This window comes from Triturus cristatus, chromosome 11 (genome assembly GCF_964204655.1).
Source record: "Triturus cristatus chromosome 11, aTriCri1.1, whole genome shotgun sequence".
In the NCBI taxonomy this organism is placed as follows: domain Eukaryota; kingdom Metazoa; phylum Chordata; class Amphibia; order Caudata; family Salamandridae; genus Triturus; species Triturus cristatus.
Window position 1 is genome coordinate 998,973,502 of NC_140594.1, and position 25,910 is coordinate 998,999,411.

The following is a 25,910-nucleotide window of genomic DNA, read 5'->3' on the forward strand; positions in this document are numbered from 1 at the left end:
ATAGGTGGCATGTATGTGCACATGAGTGTGGGGGAACACACGGGGACACATAGGCCTCATGATATTTTATTTTCCTCATTCCCTCCTTGTCCCCTAGTGGACCCTCATGTCATATCTATTCTCATTAGACAGTCAATCTGTTCTTGCAGCATTATTTTACCATTTTCAATGCTCTGTAAATGGGGATGTGGGACACATGCAGTAGCGCACAGGCCGCAAATGGCCGGGCCGCACTGCAGACATAGGCAACAACTGAATATCATCAGTAGTATTAGTCCACAGACCGTCAACACTTTCCATCCCCATGCTGGGTCTTGGTGTATGCTTTGGGCAATCTTGTGGAGCCTTGTTATTGCTTTGTATACAGACGGTGCATTATTAGGTATGAAAACGCAGCAGCTGGAACCGATGACCCTACAGGCCCCGCCCCTATCCGCTAGGATGACGTCAAGAACAAGACGATTCTGAAGAACGACCATTCTCATAGCAGACTGTTCCTGGGTCAAGTTCCCCAGGGCTGATGCAGTCTCATTAGCAACTGTTTCTAGAATCCTTGTTAGTCTGCGGATAAGTTTACTATTCTGGACGGGACCTATGAAGAAAAAGAATCCTTTGTTGAAATCTGTATATTGCTCCCAAGCTGTTTCAGTCTGGTCGATGCCAGAGGCATCAAGCCCTCGTCTGTGTCTGATAAGTGCTAGTTGAAGATTTTGATGATAGTTCGATGGGGCCAAGAAAACCGGTGGTAAAAGGAATGATATATAGCACGTCCCACCCCAGTCTAAGGGCATAGGCTGTCTGGCCACAAATAAAGTAGGTGTGTCGTGATGCTCTGAAGTAAGACTTTCCTTTGTCTTTGAACACTAGTATAGTGTTACACTCGCTGTGCCCCAAATGTACAGAGCCTTCTTTTCTGACACACAAGTTCCCTTTTACTGGCAGGACTGTGATTGAGGATGGACCTAAATTGTGTATGGGCTTGACATTCAACACTATAAAGTCAAGGGTCGCATTTCCTTGCAGATACTCTTCATTTTCTAGATCGGTACCTTTCCTTTGGGGAAGACCTTCTTCATCTGGGAAACATGCTTTATTCATGACTTTATTCAAGTTACCCCATACCCAGTCGCCCCTACACTCCTTATCTTGACATTCTTTGGCATCACCGTTGATGGATGTCATTAAGGCAAACCATGCTCCGCAAGAACCATTATGGGAGAATGGAAAAGGGAAAAGAGGCAACACTCCCTTCACCTTCTGATACGGGGGAAGTCGGCCACAGACCCAGCAGTCTGTAGCATTGCTAGTCTGATGTGAATGGTGCAGCATCTAAATAAAAGTATTGTTGCGTAAGGCAAGTCGATATGATAGCTCATGGGATGGCAGATCACTAAATGTGTGCTTTATGGTATCATTGGTAGAGTGTAAGAGTGAGGTAATAGGAGGAAAAATAGCATGTAGTATTAAGCTGATACATATCATCGTGATGCACAGAAGAAATAAAAATATCAGGGTCACTACACATCTACCACGTAATATTTTACAGTATTTGCTTTTCATCTTGCTCTTTTTCTCATCCGCGGTATCCAAGATCTTATGCAAGCCAGAATACATGTTCAACTGCTTCACCACCTAGTGGACTTAATTGATCAAACGGGTTCTGACTTGTTAGTTCTAAGTTTGGTTTTGTACTCCTGCTGAGGAGTCTCCTCTAGTAAAGGGGGCTCAAAGTCTGAAGTCTTTATGTCTTTTTTAAACGAATCGTTATTTCCAAAGTAGCGTTTACAATGATGAAGATGAACCCATCCTTTCCGTCCTTCGACTTTAACAGCGGTCCTCGTAGTTAATAATACCAATTTAGGCGTCTTCCACCTTGGCTCAAGAGGGCTCGTTCTGTCAAAGTTCCTTATGAGAACATAGTTCCCAGGAGCGAGGGAATGTTCCTTGACCTGGGTGTTGTCAGGGAAGGCGGCAGCAACCTGCGAACGACAAGAGAGTAGTGCAGACATCAAGGAAGCCAGGTAATCTGTCAGCATGTTACTATCAACATCAGTGATCATTTTAGGCATTGGAGTGCCCCACATATTCGGTGGTCTACCAAAGACCACTTCATAGGGAGATAAGCCTGTTCTAGAATGGGCTACCATTCGCATGTAAAAGAGGGCAACCGGCAGGGCTACCATCCAATCCACACCTTTGTCTGCGCAAATCTTTGCTATTTTTATCTTTAAGGTCTGATTATGTCTTTCTACAAGGCCTGCTGCCTCAGGATGTCGTACACAATGGAACTTCCAGGTATATCCTAACAAAAGGGACACTTGTTTCATGAGTTCAGAGGAGAAAGGCTGACCGTTGTCGGAATATACGACACGCGGTAATCCATAACATGGGAAAAACTCTCGTACCAGTTGTCTGGCGGTAGTTACAGCAGTATAATCAGGGACTGGATAGGCCTTTGTCCATCTTGATAGGGAACATACTACCACTAGGACATATTTGTAACCTCTGCATCTGTTCATTTGGATATAATCCATTTGGAGGACTTCAAAAGGATGGTCAGGTGGATGGAATCCACCTTGTTCCATCGGTATGCCTTTACCTGGATTGAATTGGCAACAGATCATACATGTTCTGACCTTTTGTTTCGCTGCTGCACGCAGGTGCTTGTTGAACCATATATTCTGTAAACTGTCTAGCATTGCTTTCTCTCCTAAGTGTGCAGGACTATGTGCGGTATTTATGATCACTTGTACCATCGTTTTAGGAAGAAACCATGTTTCTTTGCCCTTAGTCATCCAACCCTGATCAGTCAGTACCCCTCCTTGTTCCGACCATTTCTTTAATTCGTCTAGAGTAGCATGTGTCTGAATGTCTTGTACGTCCTTGGAAGGATCCCTAACTGTCATGGCTTTGGACATTAATGGTACCTGTGATTTCGTCATGTCTAGTGGGGTCTGAGCTGTCTGTTTAGCTGTTCGGTCTGCCAGATCATTGCCTTGAGAAATGGTATCTGTGGCTTTAGTATGTGCTTTGCATTTCAGGATAGCTATGGCTGTTGGTAAATGTATCGCTTCCAGAAGGGCTTGAATAAGGGGGCCATGCTGTATCTTGGCCCCGTGAGAAGTCAAGAAACCTCTTTCCCTCCATAGGACGCCGAAGTCATGAACTACCCCATATGCGTATTGTGAGTCAGTGTAAATGTTTACTCTCAGGTGCTTAGCTCTTATGCACGCTTGGGTCAGAGCGATGAGCTCTGCTGCTTGTGCTGACAGTATGTCTATTCTTTTAGTCTCTATAATTTCAGTAGCAGTGGTCACTGCATATGCTGCCACTAATTCTCCCGCCCCCGTCCTCATACATGAACCGTCAACATAGAGTGTTAGGTCAGGGTCTGGGAGTGCAACATCTGTCAAGTCTTGTCTTGGTTTAGTCACGGTCTGTATTACTTCAACACAGTGATGTGGGGAAACGTTTTCTGTACTGGAGGGCAAAAGAGTAGCAGGATTCAGTATATTGCATCGTCTGATCTCTATGTGTGGTTGAAATAACGTCAGCTCATAACCTGTCAGTCTCGCTACAGTCAGGTGTTGTGTTTGTGTTCGGTTCAAGAGAACCTCTACTGCGTGTGGTACTTGTACTGTCAGGGGGTGGCCCAGCACTATCGAGTCACTTTGTCTTATGGCTAAGGCTGTTGCTGCAACAGATTTTAGGCACGCAGGCAAAGCCTGTGCTACCGGGTCCAATGTACTAGAAAAATAAGCACAGGGTTTGTGTTTTCCTGCATGATCTTGTGTTAGGACAGATAGTGCTGTTCCATCCCGCTCTGTCACGAAAAGCATAAAAGATTTGTTGTAATCAGGGATCGCTAAAACTGGTGCTTGACATAAAGCTCTTTTTAATTCTTCAAATGCCACAGTGTGTTCTTGTGTCCAAGGGAGGACTTTAGTAGAAGCTACCTCCTGTGTCGTCAACTGTATTAGGGGCATGGCTATATGAGCATACTGGGGAATCCACTGCCTGCAATATGAAGTGAGGCCAATGAATGCACGTACCTCCTTTTGTGTCTTGGGCTGTGAAAGGCCAGAAATCAATTGAATACGTTCTGGTGTTAGTCGCCTACCCTCCTTGGATAGCAAGTGCCCAAGGTACGCCACTTGCTGTTCACAGAATTGTAACTTCGAAGGGGACACCTTGTGCCCCTTGTCAGCCAGGAAATGTAAAACAGTGAGTGATGCATTTTCACAGTCAGTTTCCGATCGTGCGGTAATGAGAATGTCATCTACATACTGTATCAGTGCTGTAGTGGTAGGCATATGAATACTGTCTAGTTGTCTTTTGAGCGCCTGACTGTAGATGCTAGGACTTTCCGTGAAGCCCTGTGGTGCTCTTGTGAATCTGAAGCTGCGGCCTCTTAAACTGAAACCGAAAAGATATTGGGTGTCCGGATGTATTGGGATACTGAAAAAGGCGTTCTTCAGATCGATAACTGTAAAGAACGTAGCCTTCGCATCAATGGCAGTCAATAATGAAGAAATGTCCGGGACCACAGGGTACTGTGGCACCACACATTTGTTTAGTTCTCGCAGGTCCACAACTAATCTATAGACAGGTGATGCATTGGGATCAGTTCTTTTAAGAATAGGAAGAACAGGTGAATTGCATATGTTTGACTCTGTCTCTATCACCACCCCTTGTGCGATGAGTTCATCGATAATTTTCAGCAACCCTACTTCAGCTTCAGGTGGAATTTTATATTGTCGAATCCGTGGCAGCACCACTCCTTCCTTGAGGGTGACCTGGTATGGTGTAATGTTCATGAAACCTACGTCAGTCGGGCCTTGTGCCCATAGGCGCTGTGGTACATTTTGAAGCCTGATGTCAATATCTTTCATAACAAAATGTCCCTTGAAATCACGTAAATACAGTCGCACTCCTTCTGGCGAGCAACAGATAACTGCTCCCAGTTCCTTTAATATTTTTATGCCAAGTAAGTTTTCTGGACATGATTTAGTAAGCAGTAAGTCTGTTGTATGTATTAGTGGACCAACTCCTAGAGAGACTGGTTCTGAAACCTCATTGATAATAGGCTTTCCTGAAAAGCCCAGGGATATACTCTTTGAGCCCGAGAGGGGTGCCCCTGGAACCTCGGAATGACTGATGGTAGTTCTACTTGCCCCAGTGTCAATCAAAAACTTTTTATTCTTTCCTAGTAAACGTGCATGCACATAGGGACCCGCTTGGTCCACAGGAACCGGAATAAGGGGCAAGTCGAATTCCCTCTCTGGGCTTCTTCACGAATATGCTTGGTATTCTGGATAGTTAGTCTGAGCGTGCTCATACATTTGTGCTGTGGCGTGGGCTGGTGCAGGTGCATGGACAGGCGGCGGCGGTGGTGGAAATGTATCTGATGTCTGATGTGTGTTATTTTCTTTGGGAGGATAAGATCGTGGCTTTGTTTTACCTATCGCTATATTGTGTTTCAGGACCGCACATTCGTTTACGAAGTGGCCTGGCTTCTTGCAATAATTACAGGTCCCAGTATTTTGTTTCGTGCTATTCTTGTTCGTGTTTGTGTTTGCCGGTGTCGATTGGGCCACCAGCATCTTCATCTTTGTGTCTCTCATGCGTCTCTTATCCTGTTCGTGTTCCTCTCTAATTCTGTTCTGGTGGTATTGTAACATCTGTAACATTTGTGAAGGGCTGTTTGCTTGCCAAGTACTCTCAACCTTTAGTACCCTATACTTTACTTCTGGTAGGGAATTTTCTACTAGTTTGCTCACGAAAAGATGGGGATATGAATCACTACCGGGCTTAAGACCACTATTGATAGTGAAACATTTCTCGAACCTAGAGTAAAAATCGCTAGTGTCTTCGTCTGGTTTCTGTTTACAGGCCGAAATAGCATCCCAGTCTTCCTTCTTGGTAATTAGTAATCTGGGCAAAACTTGTACAAGGAGTTCAGGTAGGTCTTTAGCTCGGGGACCCAGACCAACCCCCGGGCCTCTTCCCACTTCCTCTCTTTCCAACAGATCCCAACTGAGCCTTTTCTCTCCCACCTCCCAGTCCTGTCCTTTCAGTTTCTCGTAAATACCAGCGGGCAATAGTACTTTTAATAACTTTAGAATGTCAGCATATGTATATTCTCCTAAGCGAAGAATGTCCTTTAGTTCTCGGTGAAAACCCCCCGGGTCTTTATCATGGGATGGTAACATTTTCTTCATTTCCAGTATCTCTAATTTCGACAAGGGGGTGTAGACATACACCCGTTGCAGGTCATTGTTTGCATCCTTTACAGGATGAACCTCTCGTAGGGGGTTCAGCTTGTCGTACGACTGTTCCTTAACCTGGGGTGGAGCGGGAAGCAGGGATCTAGTCACGTATACTATATACTTGTGTCGCTGATCCAGAATGACATTAATCAGTTCAGTACCCATGTTCATCCACCTGTCTAGTATGATGTCGTCCAGCAACTTATACAATAGACCAGGACCAGAATATTGACTCTCATATAACGTGATCAAATGTTGGACCATGTAAACACCAGCTATGCGCTGTTCGTTTGGTGGGAGGCTCAAGAACGTTTGGGCTACGATATCATTATTATATATATCATATTGAGATATCCACAGGGTGGCTGATCGTGCTAATTCATTTTCGGTCGGGGTGAGGGGCTGATCGTTACCCAGCCATTTATTCACCGCTTTTTCGGTGATCTGGAACAAACTTTCAAGGGAATATCTTTCCTTTATGGCAGTTCCCTGTTTACGGTGATTGAGGCCCTTGGGCCTTTCGAATCGCCGGGCACGGCCCACATAATGTATTCTGTCTTTGTCCCCTGCTTCGTCATCAGATGATAACTCAGCTGTTTCGTTCGGGCTTCCTTCGTGTGATGCTATTATTGCCTTTCGGATTTTGGTCAACATGTTGTCTGTTTGGCCTGATTTATCATGCTGACCGGCATCTATGCGATCACTCCAACCAATATAACAACGGTCTACATCACCATCACCTTCGTCTTTTTCCCTGATCAGACAATTAATTAGGAAGCGAAGGATATAGTTCTTAATAATTACCTTTCTATTTTGTACGGCTTCTGCTATACACTCAGGACCTTCCCCTGTTCTTATGAATGTGTAAATTTTCTTTAGATGTTTTTCCATATCTGGTAATTTTTCCAAATCTGCGACTGCTCGTCTAAGCCGTAATGAAAACGCGAGCATTCTGCCCTTTCCTGGATCTGGGTCATATATACATTCGGAGATTGCTACTTTTACTGTCGGCCCCCCTCCTGATGTTGCCCCGGATCCTCCCTCCCCGCCGTCCTCGAGCTCCTGGAGCTGTTCTTGCGTTGGGGGTGCAGGGAAAATTCCGTCCACGTATGATGGTGGGGGTTCCTCTAGGTAGTCGTTAATGAACGTGTCGGATGCTGTTTGTTTTATTTTTCGGGGTACTGCCGGTGGCACTCTAACTGGTCTTTCTACTGGGGCCACTTTTGCTAGTTCCTCTGAAAGGACGGGATAAATACCAGCAACGGCAGTATTTCTTTCTCTTTCAGCCTGCTCTCTTTTTACCCGCTCCCCTTCTTCCTGTAATTTTTCTTCTTTGGCTTTTTCGGACTCCTGTCTACTTCTCTCTGCTTTGTGGAACTCTTTCTCTGTTCTTCTATGTGATTCCTTGCGCCATAACTCAATGGCATCCTTCTGAGCAGGTCTAGATTTTCTCTTCCATATCTCTTCCTCTACCTTCATGATGCATTCCGCATCCCACGTTCCCGTAATGGGCCATTTATACTTTATCTCTAAATCCTTCGTGTAATCCACCCAAAGTCCTAAAAACAACACGGCATCTAAACCATGCTTACAGTACATGAAATGTCCAGGTGTGTCTCTAGGCGGAATGTTAACTGGTTCCTCTAGTACACCTTTCCTGGTACCTATCTTACGCAGTTTTGAAAATAACGGCATGTTGGAATGTAACCGAAAACAAAAATCACAATGAACAAAAAAAAAAAAAAACAATCACAATGCAACAAACTTACACACAAACCTGACACATTCAAACCTAACTGAACCTAACTTAAGACGATAACATTCATACAGTTATATCGGTGCACCTGAAAACTTGGCCTCTAAATCTTGAAACATTAATTCTTGAATGCATGCTCTTGAACATACCAGTCTCACAAGTGAGACACGTCTTTACCGTGTTCATTAAATGAACCCGTCATTATTGCAACCCCCATGAGAAACTCACCGGGAAGCAGAACTTGAACTTGAACTTGAAGGCCTCGGACACTTGACGCTGCGCAGGGAATGGCGTATCTTAGGTGGATCTCTAGAAACCTCGGACACAGCTCTCTCGCAGGTGGGCTCTGGGTCGGGACGATCCGCAATCCTCACCGCCTCGTATGGATGCCTGGTCGCAGTCCGTCTCCTTCGTTGGCCTGAGGGAGTTGGCGGGAAAACCCGCGACGTGTACACTCGAAGTCCGTCACGGCTGTGGAAGGGGGCAAAACTGGACCTTCATCTCCGGCGCATGGGGAAGGAGATTTGTCCCTGTTCGGGCGCCATTTATGTCGTAAATAAATTATTACGAGTTCAGAATTTCTAGATATCAATATGATTATGCATGAAGCAAGAGGCTGAGTCCGTGGTATCAGGTTCAAAAGGGCTTTATTCAAATAACTCGAGTTATAGGGAGAATAGTTCCATCACCACAAGGGATCAGGACCAGGATTCTCAAAAGGGTATTCTCAAACTTTATTCACAGAGTACAGTATATATATGTTTTTAATAATATACGTAAGCAAGAGTGCTTCAGGCGGAGCAAGAGAGAATGAGATAAGAGCATGTGGGTGTGTAAGTAGGCGTGAAGGTGGGCGTCCACTCGATGATAATAGGTAAGTGTCATAGGTGGGTGGATGCCTAGAGGGGGTTGCGTGATCAGCTGGAACTTTACTGGAACTTTGCCTTACTTGTGCTCAACTCGAGCATGACGTGTAACTGACGTGTGAAAGGGTTGCTATGCAACCGGGGAGTCTGGAGTCTGAAAATGAGGCCTTCAGTGTCAGGGCGACCAGCACATCTTGTATTATCGGGTATCTAAAGTCTGGAGCAGGGACTGATACGTGACATAGGTTGCCCATCACCAAGGGCCAATGTGGCATTTATTTCTTCATTTACTGCTGAAGTCTTGCACGTTGGCTATGGGCTTTTCACTCACGTGAGCTTTGTAATCACACAAAAAGAGACAGAAAGGCTAGGCTTTCTCCTTTGCAGATGGGTCATGTTTATCCCTCCTTCTCCAGGCAGGAATGTGGTTTCGGTAGGAGTAAGCAGATAACCGTGCTCAATACTGTCTCGGACAGGGCCCCTTTGGCTGAGGCCCAAGTGTGCAAGGCCAAGGATACGCAGCTACAGCTTTCAGAGCGTTCTGAGGCCTGAAGCCCCTTTTCGGCTCTGGCTGGGCCACAATAATGGAAATGCGGGAAAACATGATGCAAAACGTGTAGGCCTCAGAGCAGATTTGTCGTTTCTCTCATGGGAGACTGGATTATGGCAGGCCACGTTATAGCATAAGCATCATGATAGACAGGCCATGGAGGGGAAATACATAGGTGACATGTATGTGCACATGAGTGTGGGGGAACACACGGGGACACATAGGCCTCATGATATTTTATTTTCCTCAGTATTTTTGATTCTTTATTAGCATGAGTGACTATGTGTGTGAGTAACTCTATGGATGAGTGGCATTGTGTAACAGGATGTATAGGTGTATGAGTACATATGATGAGTGAGTACATGTATGAGTGACTGTATAGGACTGTTGGTGAATGAGTGGATGTGTATGTGGATCTTAGAATTACTGAAGAGGTTGTTGTAACTGGTATTGGTATGTCCATTGTTTTGAAAATTTTAGTCTCTATTTTTGAATGTGTGTATCAAAGGTTATATTAGGGTGAGAGGAGGTCTGCCAGTCTATCACAAGGATGATGTCATCAGTGATGTCATCAGTGATGTCATTTGAGATGTCATCAGTGATGTCATGAGTGATGTCACTGACCATGTCATGAGTGATGTAATATGTGACGTCATCAGCAGTGCATTGCGGGCACGCGAGTTATAGTTAGCTGAACTAACTATAACGGGGGAATTTCAATGGTTTTGTACAAGTGAAAAGTCCAGCTAACTATAACACCCCTGAAACCTATGGTTTTTTCAGTGAATTTCTGAGGTTTTTTAAATGCTAATTCCTAACTATAACGTGCCTGAAACCTATGGTTTTTTCTGTGAATTTCAAAGGTTTTTTAAATGCTAATTTCTAACTATGCCTACAGAGATAGGACATGTGAAGAAAGAAGAAAAAATGCACAGAAAGAAAAAAAAGAAGTGCAGAAAGAAGCAACAGAAGTCCTCAAAGACGAAGAAAAGTGCAGGAAGAAGGATAACGTGCAGAAAGAACAAAAAGAAGAGCAGAAAGAAGCCTTGTTGCAAAATCATCCTGTACCCTCAACTTTTTCAGACGGATACTGGTGGTAACTGAGTCTGACTAACCAGTCCTAGAGCCAGTGCTATGTTAAAAGACACTTAGAATACAGTGAAAACACCTACATACACTAGGGAACATTATGCGTTGGGGTCCCCCTGTGATTAGCATGACCTCCTCTGTAAGCCCCTAGTATATAATAGGGCAGGGGAATTAAAACTACCTCTTAAAACAGGCCACAGGGCGTTTTTGCACACGTTAACTCAGGCCCCGTCCCCTCCCTTCACCACTGTGTAAACACGCCCTCTGTCCGTTTTTAGTTGGGAGATTAAGTTCATTTGAATCCTGAGGGTCCCTAGGGTCCAACTAGCTCACTAGGTACCTCCAGTAAGTGCCACAGAGCTGCGTTGCAGAGAGGTGTAAAAAGTGGCACGGCCTGGACCACCTCTCTGCAATGCAGCTCAGTGGCGCTTAATGGAAGCACTTGGTGGGCTAGTTAGCCCCCAGGGGCCCTCAGGATTGAAGGGAAATTATATCCCCAATTTAAAACGTGCCATAGTGCGTGTTTGCACACGTCACCTCAGGCCCCGTCCCCTCCCTTCACCACTGTGTAAACGCGCCCTGTGGCTGTTCAAAGTTGAGAGATTAAGTCCCCTTGAATCCTAAGGGTCCCTGGGGTCAAACTAGACCACTAGGTACCTCCAGTAAGCGCCACGGAGCTGTGTTGCAGAGTGTTGTAAAAAGGGGCGTGGCCTCTGAATACCTCTCTGCAACACAGCTCCCTGGCACATACTGGAGGTACCTGGTGGACTAGTTGGCCCCCAGGGGACATCAAGATTGAAGAGGAATTATTTCCCCAACTTAAAACGCACCACAGGGCGTGTTTGCATACATGTCACCTCAGGCCCCACCCCCTTCCTTCACTATTGTGCAAATATTCCTCTAAAATCAGCCGAACTACGAATTCCGATTTACTCACCTGTTATCAGGAGAGACCTCAGTGCTGCATCGTTGAGCCCAGTACTGATCCTGAAAAGTAATTCTAACCGTACTTAACAGTAACTTGAATTTCCTTCCATAGGATATCATTGCCTGCTTTTTGCTGAAAAAGTTTCTAAGTGTTGATTTTTGAAACGTACAAATATTCCTCTAAAATCATCCGAACTACGAATTCCGATTTACTCACCTGTTATCAGGAGTGACCTCAGTGCTGCTTCTTTGAGCCCAGTACTGATCCTGAAAAGTAATTCTAACCGTACTTGTATTTCCTTCCATAGGAATCCATTGTGTGGTTTTCATCAGAAAAGTGTCGATTTTCACAAACTACAAATATGTCTTAAAAATCGCCTGTATGACTTAAATGCATTCTTTCAATTGTTTACAGGAGATGCACCAGTGCTGGATCCAGGATCCACCACTGAGTAAGAAAAAGTAACGATAACACTACTTATCTGGTAAGTGAATTTCCTCCCATAGGATAACATTGGTGATTCTATGTGAAAAAGTTTCTAAGTGTCAACTTTTAAAATACAATAATATTCCTTAAAAATCACTACTGTAACCAAAACGCTTTTACTCTACTGTTTACAGGAGATGTCCCAGGACTGAATCTAGGATCCAGTCCTGTGGTTAGAAAAGTAATCCATAAAGTAACTATTTGCATTTAACTAGAAATTCCCATTGAGCTCAATGTTGCATTGTGTTTGAAATTGTGTTGCCCATTGCAACAACTGTAATTACTGTACTTAAAAGTCTATTGCCTAGTTGCAAAGTATTTATACTAAAGTAATTCGTTCTGAGAAAGTATATTTTGTAATGTAATGTATAATGTAATTATAATGTAATTTAAAAAATAAAATATCTAAAAATATATAGTTTAAAAAAATGTAGGAAATCAGTATCAAAAAAATCAATATAACAATTAATACATTTAAAAATTGTCATTTACAAAACCTTTGAAATTTACTGAAAAAACCATAGGTTTCAGGCACGTTATAGTTAGGAATTAGCATTTAAAAAACCTTGGAAATTCACTGAAAAAACCATAGGTTTCAGGTGCGTTATAGTTAGTTGGACATTTCTCTCGTACAAAACCATTGAAATTCCCCCGTTATAGTTAGTTCAGCTAACTATAACTTGCGCCCCCGCAATGCACTGCTGATGACGTCACATATTACATCATTCATGACATGGTCAGTGACATCACTGATGACATCTCAAATGACATCACTGATGACATCATCCATGTGAAAATCTGATGCACCTCCTCACACCTGAATATAACCTTGGATACACTCACTCTAAAATACAGACTACCATTTTCGAAAAAATAGACACATCAATACCAGTTACTAAATATGCACTGACTGATTCCTAGGTCTACACACACATCCACTCATTCACCCATACAGTCACTCATACGTGCAGTCACTCATCAATACAGCACTATCATAAGCACTCATACACCTATACAGACACTCACACACTGCCACATATCCAGAGTTACTCACACACTTAGTCAGTCATACAAAGAATCAATCATACTTCCATTTACTCACCTATACAGTTATACAGACATAACCTCACTTAATCATACAGATACTAACACATAACTACTATAGAATCACTGATACAAATACACACTCATCCGTGCAGCCACTCTCACAATTACTGACTCTCACATATAGTTATTTATATACACCATCACTCACATATACTGCCTTTTACATATGCAGTTACTTGCACATGTACCACTGAGTCATCCATTCACTCACCAACACACCCATACACATACTCACCCACCCATACAGCTGTTTCCACATGCACTCTTGAACCCATACACCCAGTGAATCAACCACTCACACATCTATGCACAGTCACACACCTCCCACCCACCCACACACACACTCAGGCAGCCATACAAATACTCAGGCAAGCAATCAATAACCCATATAGACACTCATGCAGCTACTCACCAACCCATACAGCAGCTTACACAACAACAGACAGACTGATACAGACTTTCACACAGTTTAGTCACTACCCCATGCATTCAGTAAGACACATTTAATCACTCACTTACACAGTCAGCCACATACCTACTAAATCCTCCATACAGACACTTATACACCCACTCATTCCTCAATACAGCTTGGCATGTATATAAAACAAAATTAAACTTTACAGAAACACACAGTCACTGGATGATGTCATCAGTGATGTCATCAGTGATGTAATTTGAGATGTCATCAGTGATGTCATCAGTGATGTCACTGACCATGTAAAGAATGATGTAATATGTGACGTCATCAGCAGTGCATTGCGGGGGCACGAGTTATAGTTAGCTGAACTAACTATAACACCGGAATTTCTATGGTTTTGTACGAGTGAAATGTCCAACTAACTATAACGTTCCTGAAACCTATGGTTTTTTCAGTTCATTTCTATGGTTTTTTAAATGCTAATTTCTAACTATAACGTGCCTGAAACCTATGTTTTTTTCAGTGAATATATATATATACACATACATATTTACATATATATAGCTTGCTAAGCCAATCCTATTGACTTTGCCAATGCTTATTTGTGTTGTGAGCTATTCAGTGCCGAGAAAACTGTGTTGGCTGGACCTTCCCCATTAAGCTCGTAAGTGTTTTATATTGGATCCCAGGAGAAGGCATACTCTGAAGCCGTGTATGCAAGAGGGCAAGGGAAGGCACAAAACGAGGTAACTGAATGGTGCAAGTAACTGATTTCTCTATTCTTCAAAGGAACACAGACGGGACAGACATGAAATGCAGGAATCTGCATCTTCAGAGTTATCTCTGCTCCCTAAGAGCATTAAGTTCTCCTCCTTGGATCAAACTCAATGGACCTAAGAGAGAAGCCCAGGTGCTTTCTCATATACGCCAACAATGCATGCCCTGCCTCCATGTTCCAGGGGTCCTGTCTCAAATTGACTACATTCCTCTGCAGTCTTATTGGGGGCCCATGTCCCCTACAGGCCCTAGATGGTCCATCTGTTCACTAGGCCAGGCCCAAGCTGTAGGACAGGGCAGGGCCTGACCTGTTATGCCCCTTCCTTAGTCAAGGAGAGAGAAAAGTGTGGCATCTGTGTCTTGGATTGCTGGGGCTCTCCATAATGACAATAGAATGTAGTCACTGGAGTGGCACCAATGTCACTGGTGGGTTGGGATGTTTGTATTCAAACTTTATAGACTGTTGCTGGGCTCAGATGCTGGGATATGGATGGGAACTTCTCCATAAGGATTAAACCTACATCTTTATGCTCATATCTGCCTTGACTGGTCCTTTAAAGAAACCACAGATCAGGATCCTACACTGGCGTAGTCAGCAGCTTCATGAACCTGAATGAAAAGTTCTCAACGATCCACTTCATTAAACTACTACCTCAGCAAGTTTACAGTCTCATTGGACAATGACTTCACCCAAGTGGCTCTGAGAGGTTGTGAGTACTTACTTTATATTGTCGGGACTTGTACATATAATTCTTCTTTTTTTGGTTATCTGTGCCACTCGCACAGCTGTTTCTCCCTCAACTTACTTTTAGAGACCCTTGTCCACTCGTGTTGTCACCCGAGGCTCTGTTTCCCTCCCTCAGAGCTCTCACTCACTGTGGGGGCCTCTTCTGGCATAATGTACTATCCCAAACTCCCAGAAAGGACAGATTTTTGTCTTCGGTGCGGGGGAGAGCTGGAGCGCTGACTCCTTCATAAGTCTACTGAGGATGTCTTCTCCTGCAGCGCCTCTTCTGCATATCCGTTGAAGTCAACCCTTGTCCTTTATGCTGGGGAAAGCTTGACCGCTAACCTTCCACAATTCTACAAATGACTGCACACGCTGACGCGCTGCTTGAAGTGTAAAAGGTAGCTGGAGCTCTAACCCTCCCTTCACCACTGGGTTTTTGCTACTCGCACTGAGCTCCATGGCATTTGCTCTTTGGGCACAGTTGTTGTAACATATGGATCCTGATTGCCTGCACAGTTATAGGCACACTTGAATTATTATCTACACACTGATACAACGTTAGTTGTTACAGTTGATGCTTGGACCTTACCTGGATGTGTGCCATGGTACATGTTGCCTGCTCATTGATAGGCACACTTGATTTTGTGATTCTCATTCCCTGCTCAGTGATAGGCACACTTTAATTGTTGAGTCTTCATCTCTTTGGGTGACACTTATAATTTTTGCTCTATCATTTTTGGGGGGCAAAACCTATTTATTTATTTATTTGTATCTGCTTTGTGACAGGTACACTGTTACGTTAGTGTGCCTTACACTGGACTGCTGTCACTCTTACTTTCACTGGACCCCTTTTTTGTGTTGGACCACTTACGTTGTGTCCCATTAGACTGTGTGTATTCTTGTGATCTCTACATATTATTATTGTATTTTCCTCTGTTTTTTTATCTTAGTTTTCTGAGATAATGCAAAACGTTACTGCACCTCCCTTCTTTCTAATGACCCCAGGTGAGCCACCTATCAAATGGCAAAAGTGGAAAAACGTTTTGAATGATATGCAAAGGTTTGTGTGGCATCATTGAGTGCATAGTGTATATCTTCACTTCTTTTGCATTGTTTGGGCTCGAAAAGGTCAAAAGATGTTCGATCATCTCCCTGAACTGAGTGGTTCTGAATCTGAGGATTTAAACGAATGACATTTGTGTAAATAAATTGGATAAGCACTTCCCTCCAAAGGTCAGTACGATACTGGAAAGATACAATTTTGCAAGAAGAATACAAATTGATTGGAATCTGTTGAGTGCTATATTACAAATCTAAAAAAGCTTGCTTCCGCTTGCAAATTTGCAAATTTGCTGGATGTTGGGGTGGAAAATGGAGATAGTAAGAGAGGAATTGTGGATAAGAGATGAACCTTCTGTCAATGAGGTGATACAGGTGGCCAAGAGGGTATAACATTTCATAAAATGTGTGGCTACCATCAAGAAAGCTAAGGAACAAACTGTACAAGTGATGAAAGAGGGTTTTAAGAAAGCTACTGTTAAAATGGAAGCAAGTGGAGTAAAGAAGAAAATTACAACACGCAAGTGTTACAGGTGTGACAAGACAGGCCACTTGGCCAATGACAAGATCTGCCCTGCATTAAAGGGGGTTTATTCTAAATGTAAAAAGAAGGGGCATCTTGCCATTGTGTGTAAGGCAAGGGAATCTGCTTCAAATGTAAAATGTGTTGAAACAGAGGATACAGATGAGGATTTTGTATGAGGACAGTTTGTTTTGCAAGTTGGAAATGCAGATGGTAAGAGTAAAACCTATCCCATTGATACCATCCTTGTGGAAGGAGAGTCCACTAGGGTTTTGTTTGATTCAGGGACCAAAATCACAATCGTTTCAAGGTTATTCTTTCAAAACAGGCTGGCAAGTAAAATTTCCTTACATAAACCGGATGTAAACCATTTTAAAATGGTGGTGAACCTATACGTTTCAGAGGATACTTTGTAGGATCAATAGAATACAAACAACATTATGTTTCAGGGAAGATATATGTCTCTGAAAAGGGGGATAGCATTATAAGTTAGGTTCACCAGGACGATTTGGGTGTTATGCTTGACCCAAGTAGCAATTACCCAATACTGTTGAAGGAAAAGGTGAATATGATTTTCGATGGTGCACCTCACAATAATGAGGTTGTGTGTGAAGTAAAAAAGGATTTTCCTAATGTGTTGAGAGAAGAACTTGGGTGTCTGAAAGGATTTCAGCATGAGTGATGCATGTGTGCTATAGCTCAACCCTCATTCTGCAAAGTGAGGAATGTACCCTTGGTCATTAGGGATGAAATGCAGACGGAAAAAGAAAAGTTCAAAAAGGGGGGAATAATCTAAGAGGTTGAGGGGACCGAATGGCTAGCCCCTGTTATAGCTACTCGCAAGCCCAATGGAAGTCTTCGCCTTTGTGTAGACTTAAGGTATCTCAATAAGAATGTCATTGTGAATCGGTATCCCCTTTCTAATATATCAGAGCTATTGGTGCTGCTTGGTGGGGCAAGGTGTTTAGCACTATTGATCTGACATCGGCTTACCATCAGGTAGAGTTTAAGGAGTCTTCAATAGATTACACAGCATTTGTTACACCGTTTGGCACGTTCAGGTTTGTAAGGATGCCGTTTGGCTTAGTGTCAGCGGCATCAGTCTTTCAATGTGCCATAGAGAAGGTTTTGAAGGGTTGTGAGGGTGTCTGTGTCTATCCAGATGACATTCTTGTGTTTGGCAAGGATGAGGAGGAACATGGTAGTCGTTTGAGGTATGTGCTGGAAAAGCTAGATAACTGAAATGTGACCATTAAGGCAGAAAAGTGTCAATTTGCCACTACCACTATTAACTAGTTGGCTCACACCATCACCGGGGATGGTGGGATGCCAAAGGATGAGTTGATGAATACCATCTTGCGCATGTGTGCTCCTTCTTCCAGGGATGAATTGATGACATTTTTAGGTATGATAGAGTACTAAAAAAAGTTTGTGGAGAATTTTGCAGAGTTAAGTGTGAACATGAGGTTGCTTCTGAGAAAATGGGTTGAGTTTGTTTGGAATGATGCCTGTGAAAAAGAGTTTACAGTTTTAAAGGAAAAGCTTAATAGCAGTGGCGTAACAAAGGCCCCTGCAGCCCCTGCAGTGCAGGGGGTCCTGAGCTCCGGGGGCCCCCTGAGCACAGTACCCTGACCCGAGAGCTCCTGAGTGAGTCTGGAGGGGGGCCCCCCTCCATGTACTTTGCTGGCAGGCCCCCTCAAATTTCATTGCGCCATTGCTTAATAGGTCTCCTAAGCTTAAGAGTTTTGATCCATGCAAGGAGTCAATAATCCCGATGAACGTGAGTCTTAAAGATCTAGGTGCTGTGCTGCAACAGAGAGGAAGAGAGGGCATGAACACCATTATGTTTGTGTCACGAGGATTGAAAGATGCCGAGTCTTGATACTTAATTGAGCGTGAGGCCCTGGCTGTATTTTGGACAATTAGGAAGTTAAGGAAATTTTTGTGGGGGGCGTAGTTTGTTGTGAGGCCTGACCACTAACCTCTCTGTGAAATATTCACTAAGAAAGGCATTGATCTAGTTTTAGGGAGGATAAAAAAATGGGTAATTGCCTTTCATGAATACGATTTTGAGATAAAGTACATACCAAGCGTTGAGAATGGGGTTGCTGACACTGTCCAGATTAGTTGAGAGGGAGAAAGATGTATATGATGAATTTGAAATCTTTGACTATGATGCACATTTATGTGCGGTTGATGCAGCTGAGGAACAGTGGCGGGAGGAGTTGAATGCTGATCCAGTACTTTCAGAAGTTTTGCTTTTTTTTAAAAAGGGGTGACATACAAAAAAACAAGCTTCTGCAGAGAGAAGGAAGTTTTGGTGTGTCGTAGATGAGTTGGGCACATGTGGCGACCTTTTGCTTTGGGGCAGGAGGTTGGTACCTCAATTGAAACTCTAAGCTCATATTGCTCATCTTGGCATGTCCAAAACCAAAGAAAGGTAACACTCCTCGTATTGGTGGCCGGGGATGGACTTACAGGTGGAAAGGCTGGTGTGGGATTGCTTAACGTTTGCTATGTGAGAGAAATCTAAGATGGTGAGGGTTCAGCCCATGATTGTCAGAGAGTTACCCCTTGGACCATGTAAAGAAATTGCCTTGGATATACTTGGTCCCATTCATGGGGAAGGACAGCAGCACTATATCATTGTAGTTATTGATGTGTATCGAGGTGGCCAGAAGTGTGCTAAAACCAGGCATGTGGTTGAGTTTTTGGAAAAAATAAGGGCAAGGGAAAGATACCATGATACCCTATTGACAGATCATGGTATTCAACTAATCTCCTGAGAAATGGAAACATTTTTGAAGAAGCGTCTCAAAAGGCACAAGAAATGTGCTCTCTATCATTCCAAAACCAACAGCATGGTGGAGAGGTTTACCAAGGTTTTAAAAGAGACCATTGCTCTGGCTAATACCAGTTGCCTCAATTGGAAAAAGGAAGTAATAAAGAAGGTTGAGGTATACAGATTGATGCCTCACAGTACGACTAGGAAATCCCTTTTTGCATTGTTTAGGGGGAGGGCCCCTAGTACCATGGTAGGGCCATCATGGGTGAGGGATTTGGAGGAGGCAGCAACGGGGAAGGAATGCACAGGTAGTTGGCGTGAGAGGGAAACTGAGAACATTTTAGCTAGATAATGTCAGTTTGATGCTAGAAAAGCTGTAGAGAACTGTTATTGCTGTAGGTGAAATGGTGACGGTTAAGCGGCCAGAGTGGAACCGTATTAGTTCTAAGTTTCCAAAACCCATTTGGGTTATCAAAGTGTTTGATAATGCAATCAAGACTCATGATCACTGCATTTGGAATCTGGGTAGGATTGTACTGTACAAAAGGCCGGAGGGTCTCTCTGGGACTGTGGTGCAGGGGGGAGACAAATGGAATGGTGTGAGTATGGCTGATGGCAATACAAAGGTCATGCCCAGAACGTCACCAAGACTCAGCAAGAAACCGTCTTATCTGAAAGACTTTGTAAAGTAGAATTTTAGTTACTTTTTTGTGTTTGTGTGTTTTGGTTAGTTTCTTTTGCATTGGATTGTTTTCTGCTTCCTTGTACATACTTTTGTTTAAGTGGGGGAGGTGTTTGGCATCTGTGTCTTGGATTGCTGGGGCTCTCCATAGTGACAATAGAATGTTGTCACTGGCGTGGCACCCATGTCACTGGTGGGTTAGAATGTATTCAAACTGTATAGACTGTTGCTGGGCTCAGCTGCTGGGATATGGATGGGATCTTCTCCATAAGGATTAAACTTACATATTTATGCTCATATCTACCTTGACTGGTCCTTTCAAAGTAACTACAGATCAGGATCTCACACAAAGGCTACCAAAAGTTGTGTTTTACTATTTTACAAACGTTTTTATATGGTGTGTTGTGGTATGGGGATACTTTGTGATGGGAGGAAAGGGTGCTATGATGAAGAAGAGATCAAGAAATGCAAGCAACCAATATATTTAATGCAAGAGACTCAGGGGTATATTCACAAGAACGTGTGATAACTACCGCAAGAGTAGCCTAACGCAACTCTCAACATCGCAGCCCATCACGGGAAAATTACGCTGTGCCAACCAAGTATTCACAATGCGGCAGTAGCATGCAATAGTCTCCAGATAATGCATCAAATGGTTGCGCAAAATCCAACTCTTCGCCACAAAAATGCGAACGCGAATGCAAAAAAATATACGATGAAGCCAATTGCGGTACAAAAAGTAGCGAAATCCAGACACAGGCCTGCAAATACCACGTGTCTGGCAGGAAAATGCACCATAAAAACCACAGAAACAACACACCAGAAAAAAGACAAAGCACGTAGCAACATGGATGCACCCTGACCCAGCGCAGAGGCCAACGCGAACCCCACAACCCCCACAGACCACCAGCAAGGAACAACGGTGTCGGGGGAAGGCCAAGGAGAAGAGGGATAGGAAGACGGGGTGCAGACCGCAGGAAAACAAGACCAGCATCACGGAGGTGACAGAACACTACCAGCAACTGACCCACAAGCAGACCACCTGGAATGCAGTCGGAGTGCTGAGGAGGCTAATCCAGGAGGCCAAGTGGAGCCGGCATGACGTGACAACCTAAACCAGCCACAAACCCGCTGCCAACAGGAAGGCATCAACGGCAACAGGAGGTGGAATTCCTGCGCCACAGGAGAACCTGGAGGAAACCGAGGCCACAGTCATCAGTGTGGAGACGGTGCAAGGAGTAGGAAGTATGGACACAGCTCGAGAGGACCTGACACAACATCAACAGGGAGAGTAACCTACAGGGTCTGGGGGGGCGGGGGGAGATGGGCACAATGGCACACATGTCCAACGAGGCATAGCACACTGCACATCCACAATTACCCAGGATCATGTCCCTGATCCCCTTGGCACACTGCAGCACACACACATAGCAAGAACAGCACACCCACATTGACGACAATGTGGTACAATGCGCATAGCCGACACTGCAGAACAGAGGACACGACTGGCTCCGCACACACACAGAAACATGCCTACTACATCTGACAGAGCAGGAAACTGTGAAATGGAAATGTATGCATACGACCTCACATCCGTTATGTAGTCCAAATGTACACTGTCCCGCAGCAGAATTCAGCACCTCACAAACAGTCACAATGTACATTGTCATACAGTCTGCATGAAGACCAGAACAATGTGCAAACATACATGTCAACACAATGTCAACATGTATCTCCTCTTCACATTGCAGAGGGGCACACAACATCTCCAGCAGAGCACAGAAGACAACACATTTTTGATGCTGGAGAGGACCACCACACCTTCGACAACGACGCCCTACAACAGACCATAGACATCCCACGCAACCCACCACCAGGACCCGGGCAGGCAAGCTACTCAGAGGAGGGCACAGAGCCTACAACAGACCACACAGCAGGAAGTACCCGCAAGCACAGCTGGCTCATGACACTTCACCCACCCACATATGGCACCCCGTTGCCATGTGTCAGTGCGCCAAAAGGAGGTGGCTGAACAGGCGTGGGTGGGGTCTAAACCCATGGAAGGTGAACTAGATCACATACGTTGGTGTCCATTACACTTCAGGGACCACCTACACCCCACAAAGGAGACCCTAACAGCCATAGAGACACATGCAGATGCACATTCACATTACAGAACCACGCCCAGGGGCACGCAAATAGCAGTCACACACCCACGTCAGCTCTGCCTACGATGGCCCAGCCCACTCCCCTTACGAATTGAGTGGGTGATGACAAAACTACATGGCCAAGCTCCAACGAGCTGCCTACGGTGACATGTCTGCATCCGCTGTACACAGCACAATGTAATGTCGTAGGGCCAAGGGCCCTCATGCATACAACAAGACCACAGGGACACACGCAGATATAATTTTGAACTGGCTACGGGCACGTGCACCCAGCCCCTTTATTGGCAGGGCCACATGAACAGTGACACCTGTGCTGGATGTGTGTGGATTGAGTGTAAGCCAGCCCACACGGAGTGCTTGGTGCTGGAAACCACTTGAACAGTGGACACCAGTGCAACGGAAACTGAAAACACCTGCATAACAGTCAACTGCTGAGCAACATGGAGTGAGCTGGAGAAAGTCCAGAGGATGCACACCATGCAAACAGAAGTGTCCGTGAGTTGCAGTGCACTGTGGTTGGGGCACTAGAGATGAGTGCGCTCATGTGAAGAAAAAGTCTCGGACTGTGTCCCTTTGAGATATTCCTGATGCAGATTGTCACGTTCCGCGTTCCTGGTCTCCTCGGAGCTGTGCTGATGCTGAATGGGGTCCACCTCTTGACCTCCCCAAGTCCGGATTATAAAATAGCGCGGACTAGTGAAGTGGTTAAGCGAGGGAAGGAAAGGGTAGGGACTGCGGAGAAGGAGATCTGCAAAGAGAAAGCACACAATCAATACTTATGTAGTGATACCAATTCTCGTGGGCATACCGTGGTTATCTGAGGGATACTCTAGGGTTCCGCCCCACCCATACCTGAAAAGAAAAGAGAACAAACAGGACAGTTGTGGCGGGGTTGTTCACTGTATGCTTTCCCTCCTGTCAAACGAAATAATGATACTTGTCTACTCTCTGCGAGAATAATTGTCTTTCCTCAACAGGGGAGTTAGTCAAGCAAATAGGGGCGTGAGCGGGGTTCGTCTCCTACGTAAAGCGTACCAAAGCCCCAATCTCATCTATACCCCGACATGTCAGAAACAAACAATACAGGGAAGCAATGTCTCCCGTGAGGGAGTCTTACTGCCGGTGGGTGTGGTGTTTCTCTCCCAGTGGGCCCTCCAGCAGCTGAACGGACTGAAGAGACTGGCTTGGTAACTGGGCGAAAAGATGGTAATCTTGGGCGTTCCTCTGCACGAGACGTGGCAACTGTCTCTCCAACAGAGGAACAAATTATGCACCCCACGACACTTTAGCGCTCCTCTGCACGAGGCTCCTCCTTGGAGTCTCCCCAACAGAGGAGCGAACAGGGAAAGCGCCAACTCCGGGTTGGAATCATGGCACAAGAAGCTTTAGCGCTCCTCTGCACGAGACGTGGCAACAGTCTCTCCAACAGAGGAGCGAACAAGGGAAGCACCAACTCCGGGTTGGAGAATGGCACACGAAGCTTTAGCGCTCCTCTGCACGAGACGTGGCAACAGTCTCTCCAACAGAGGAGCGAACAAGACAAGCACCAACTCCGGGTTGGAGAATGGCACACAAAGCTTTAGCGCTCCTCTGCACGAGACGTGGCAACAGTCTCTCCAACAGAGGAGCGAACAAGGGAAGCACCAACTCCGGGTTGGAGAATGGCACACGAAGCTTTAGCGCTCCTCTGCACGAGACGTGGCAACAGTCTCTCCAACAGAGGAGCGAACAAGGGAAGCACCAACTCGGGGTCGGGAATGGCTCTACCAGAATTACTCACGGCTTGGAAGCGGGAGTCTCAGAAGCTGGCCGTCGGGTCTGAACGTCACACGGAACGCCGGGACTGCTTACAGCAATGAAATAACCAGTGCCTGTCAGTACTTCCGGGCTCACGGATAAAGGTTTGGCGCACGCATGCACGTTACGTGAAACGCGCCTCGCGCTGTGCCTCATGGGAAACGTAGTCCTTTCCCGGATATTATCGGGATGGGGGCAGTCAGTGTTTACCGGGTGCTCGGCCTGACAGTACATCCGCCTTTCCGAGAACACTGACTGGCGCTCGTGTTACCAGGGTACCTTGCATGAAATGCAGCAACCAAACGGGCAGCATGTACCGCGGTGGCCGGTTCCCAAGAGTTTTCTTCCGGCCCATACCCTTTCCAAGCCACCAGGTTCCATAACTTGTCTCTCACCAACTTGGAGTCCACGATACCTTGGACCTCATACTCCCGATCATGTTGTACCCATATAGGCACTGGTCGTCTTTTTACCGGACAGTGGGAAGGTTTAAGTAGGGAAACTTGAAAGACCGGGTGTATCCGAAGGGATGTAGGCAACCTTAGTCTGACTGCTACAGGGTTAACATGCCTGATCACCCGGTAAGGACCTATGAATTTCGGGTGAAAAGCGCTGTATTTTCTGAACCTGATGTTCTTCGTGGAAAGCCAGACCCACTCCCCTTTTTTGTATGTGGGACCTGGTCATCTGTATTTGTCTGCCTGGGCTTTACACTTCGTCTTGGCGTGGAGCAACTTATCTCGGGTGTCGAGTAAAGTGCTACGGATATGTTCCAGTCTTTCTTGTACTGTAGGGAGCTTGGAGTTCTGATGTGGAAGGATAAGTGGAGTAAACCGGGGGTGAAAACCGTAAGTGCTAAAGAAAGGGGAGTGTGGTGTGGAGGCGTGTTTAGCGCTATTGTAAGCTATCTCAGCTACCCATAGCCACTCCACCCACGCCTCTGTATTGTTGTTCACGTAGCATCGGAGAAATTGTTTTAGCGTCTGATTAAGTCTTTCTGTTTGGCCATCGGTTTGCGGGTGAAAACTGGTGGAAAGTGCGGATTCTATCTTGAGTTCAGAGCACCAGGTTTTCCAAAAACGGGCAGTGAATTGGGCCCCCCCGTCCGAAACGATAACTTTCAGGAGGCCATGAAGCTGGATTACATGGGTTAGAAGCAACTTGGCTAAGGAGCTTGCTGTTGGAACTTGTTTACAGGCAATAAAGTGACCCATTTTGGATAGATAGTCAATTACAACCACAATAGCAGTGCACCCTTGGTCTTTAGGTAACCCCACGATGAAATCCACCGAAAAGCGTTCCCAGGGGGTATCGGGTGTAGGTAGAGGTTGTAACAATCCCTGTGTGGGGCGATGGTCAGCTTTCATCTGGGCACAAGTGGAGCAGCTTTTAACCCAAGACAAGACATCTGCATGAATCGTGGGCCACCAAAATTGTCTCAGTATTTTTTCCAGGGTTTTCTTCCCTCCGGGATGTCCAGCACAGGGAAGGTCGTGACACCAAGTGAATACCATTCTTCATAACTCTTGTGTTGGGATCAAGAGTTGGTGACCTTTCATCAACAGACCTTGGTGGTTTTTCCATTCAGGGTGGAATTTTGACCAGGTCCTCCACGTAAACGAATTCAAACCGTGCTTGGTCTTCTGTAGGAACAAATCCGTGTGGACGGCCCCAATCACTCTGGTGGGTTCGATAATGGCCCTTACCATTGTTCCGGAGTGGACTGGCGAGGATTCTTGTCTTGTAAGAGCGTCGGCTTTCAGATTGTCTTTGCCGGGGCGAAAGGTAATAAGGAAATGAAACTCCGCAAAGAACAGCATCCACCGGAGTTGACGAGGGGTGAGATGACGTGCGGCTCGCATGAATTGGAGGTTCCGATGATCGGTGTAAACGGTGACTTGATGAGCGGCTCCCAATAAC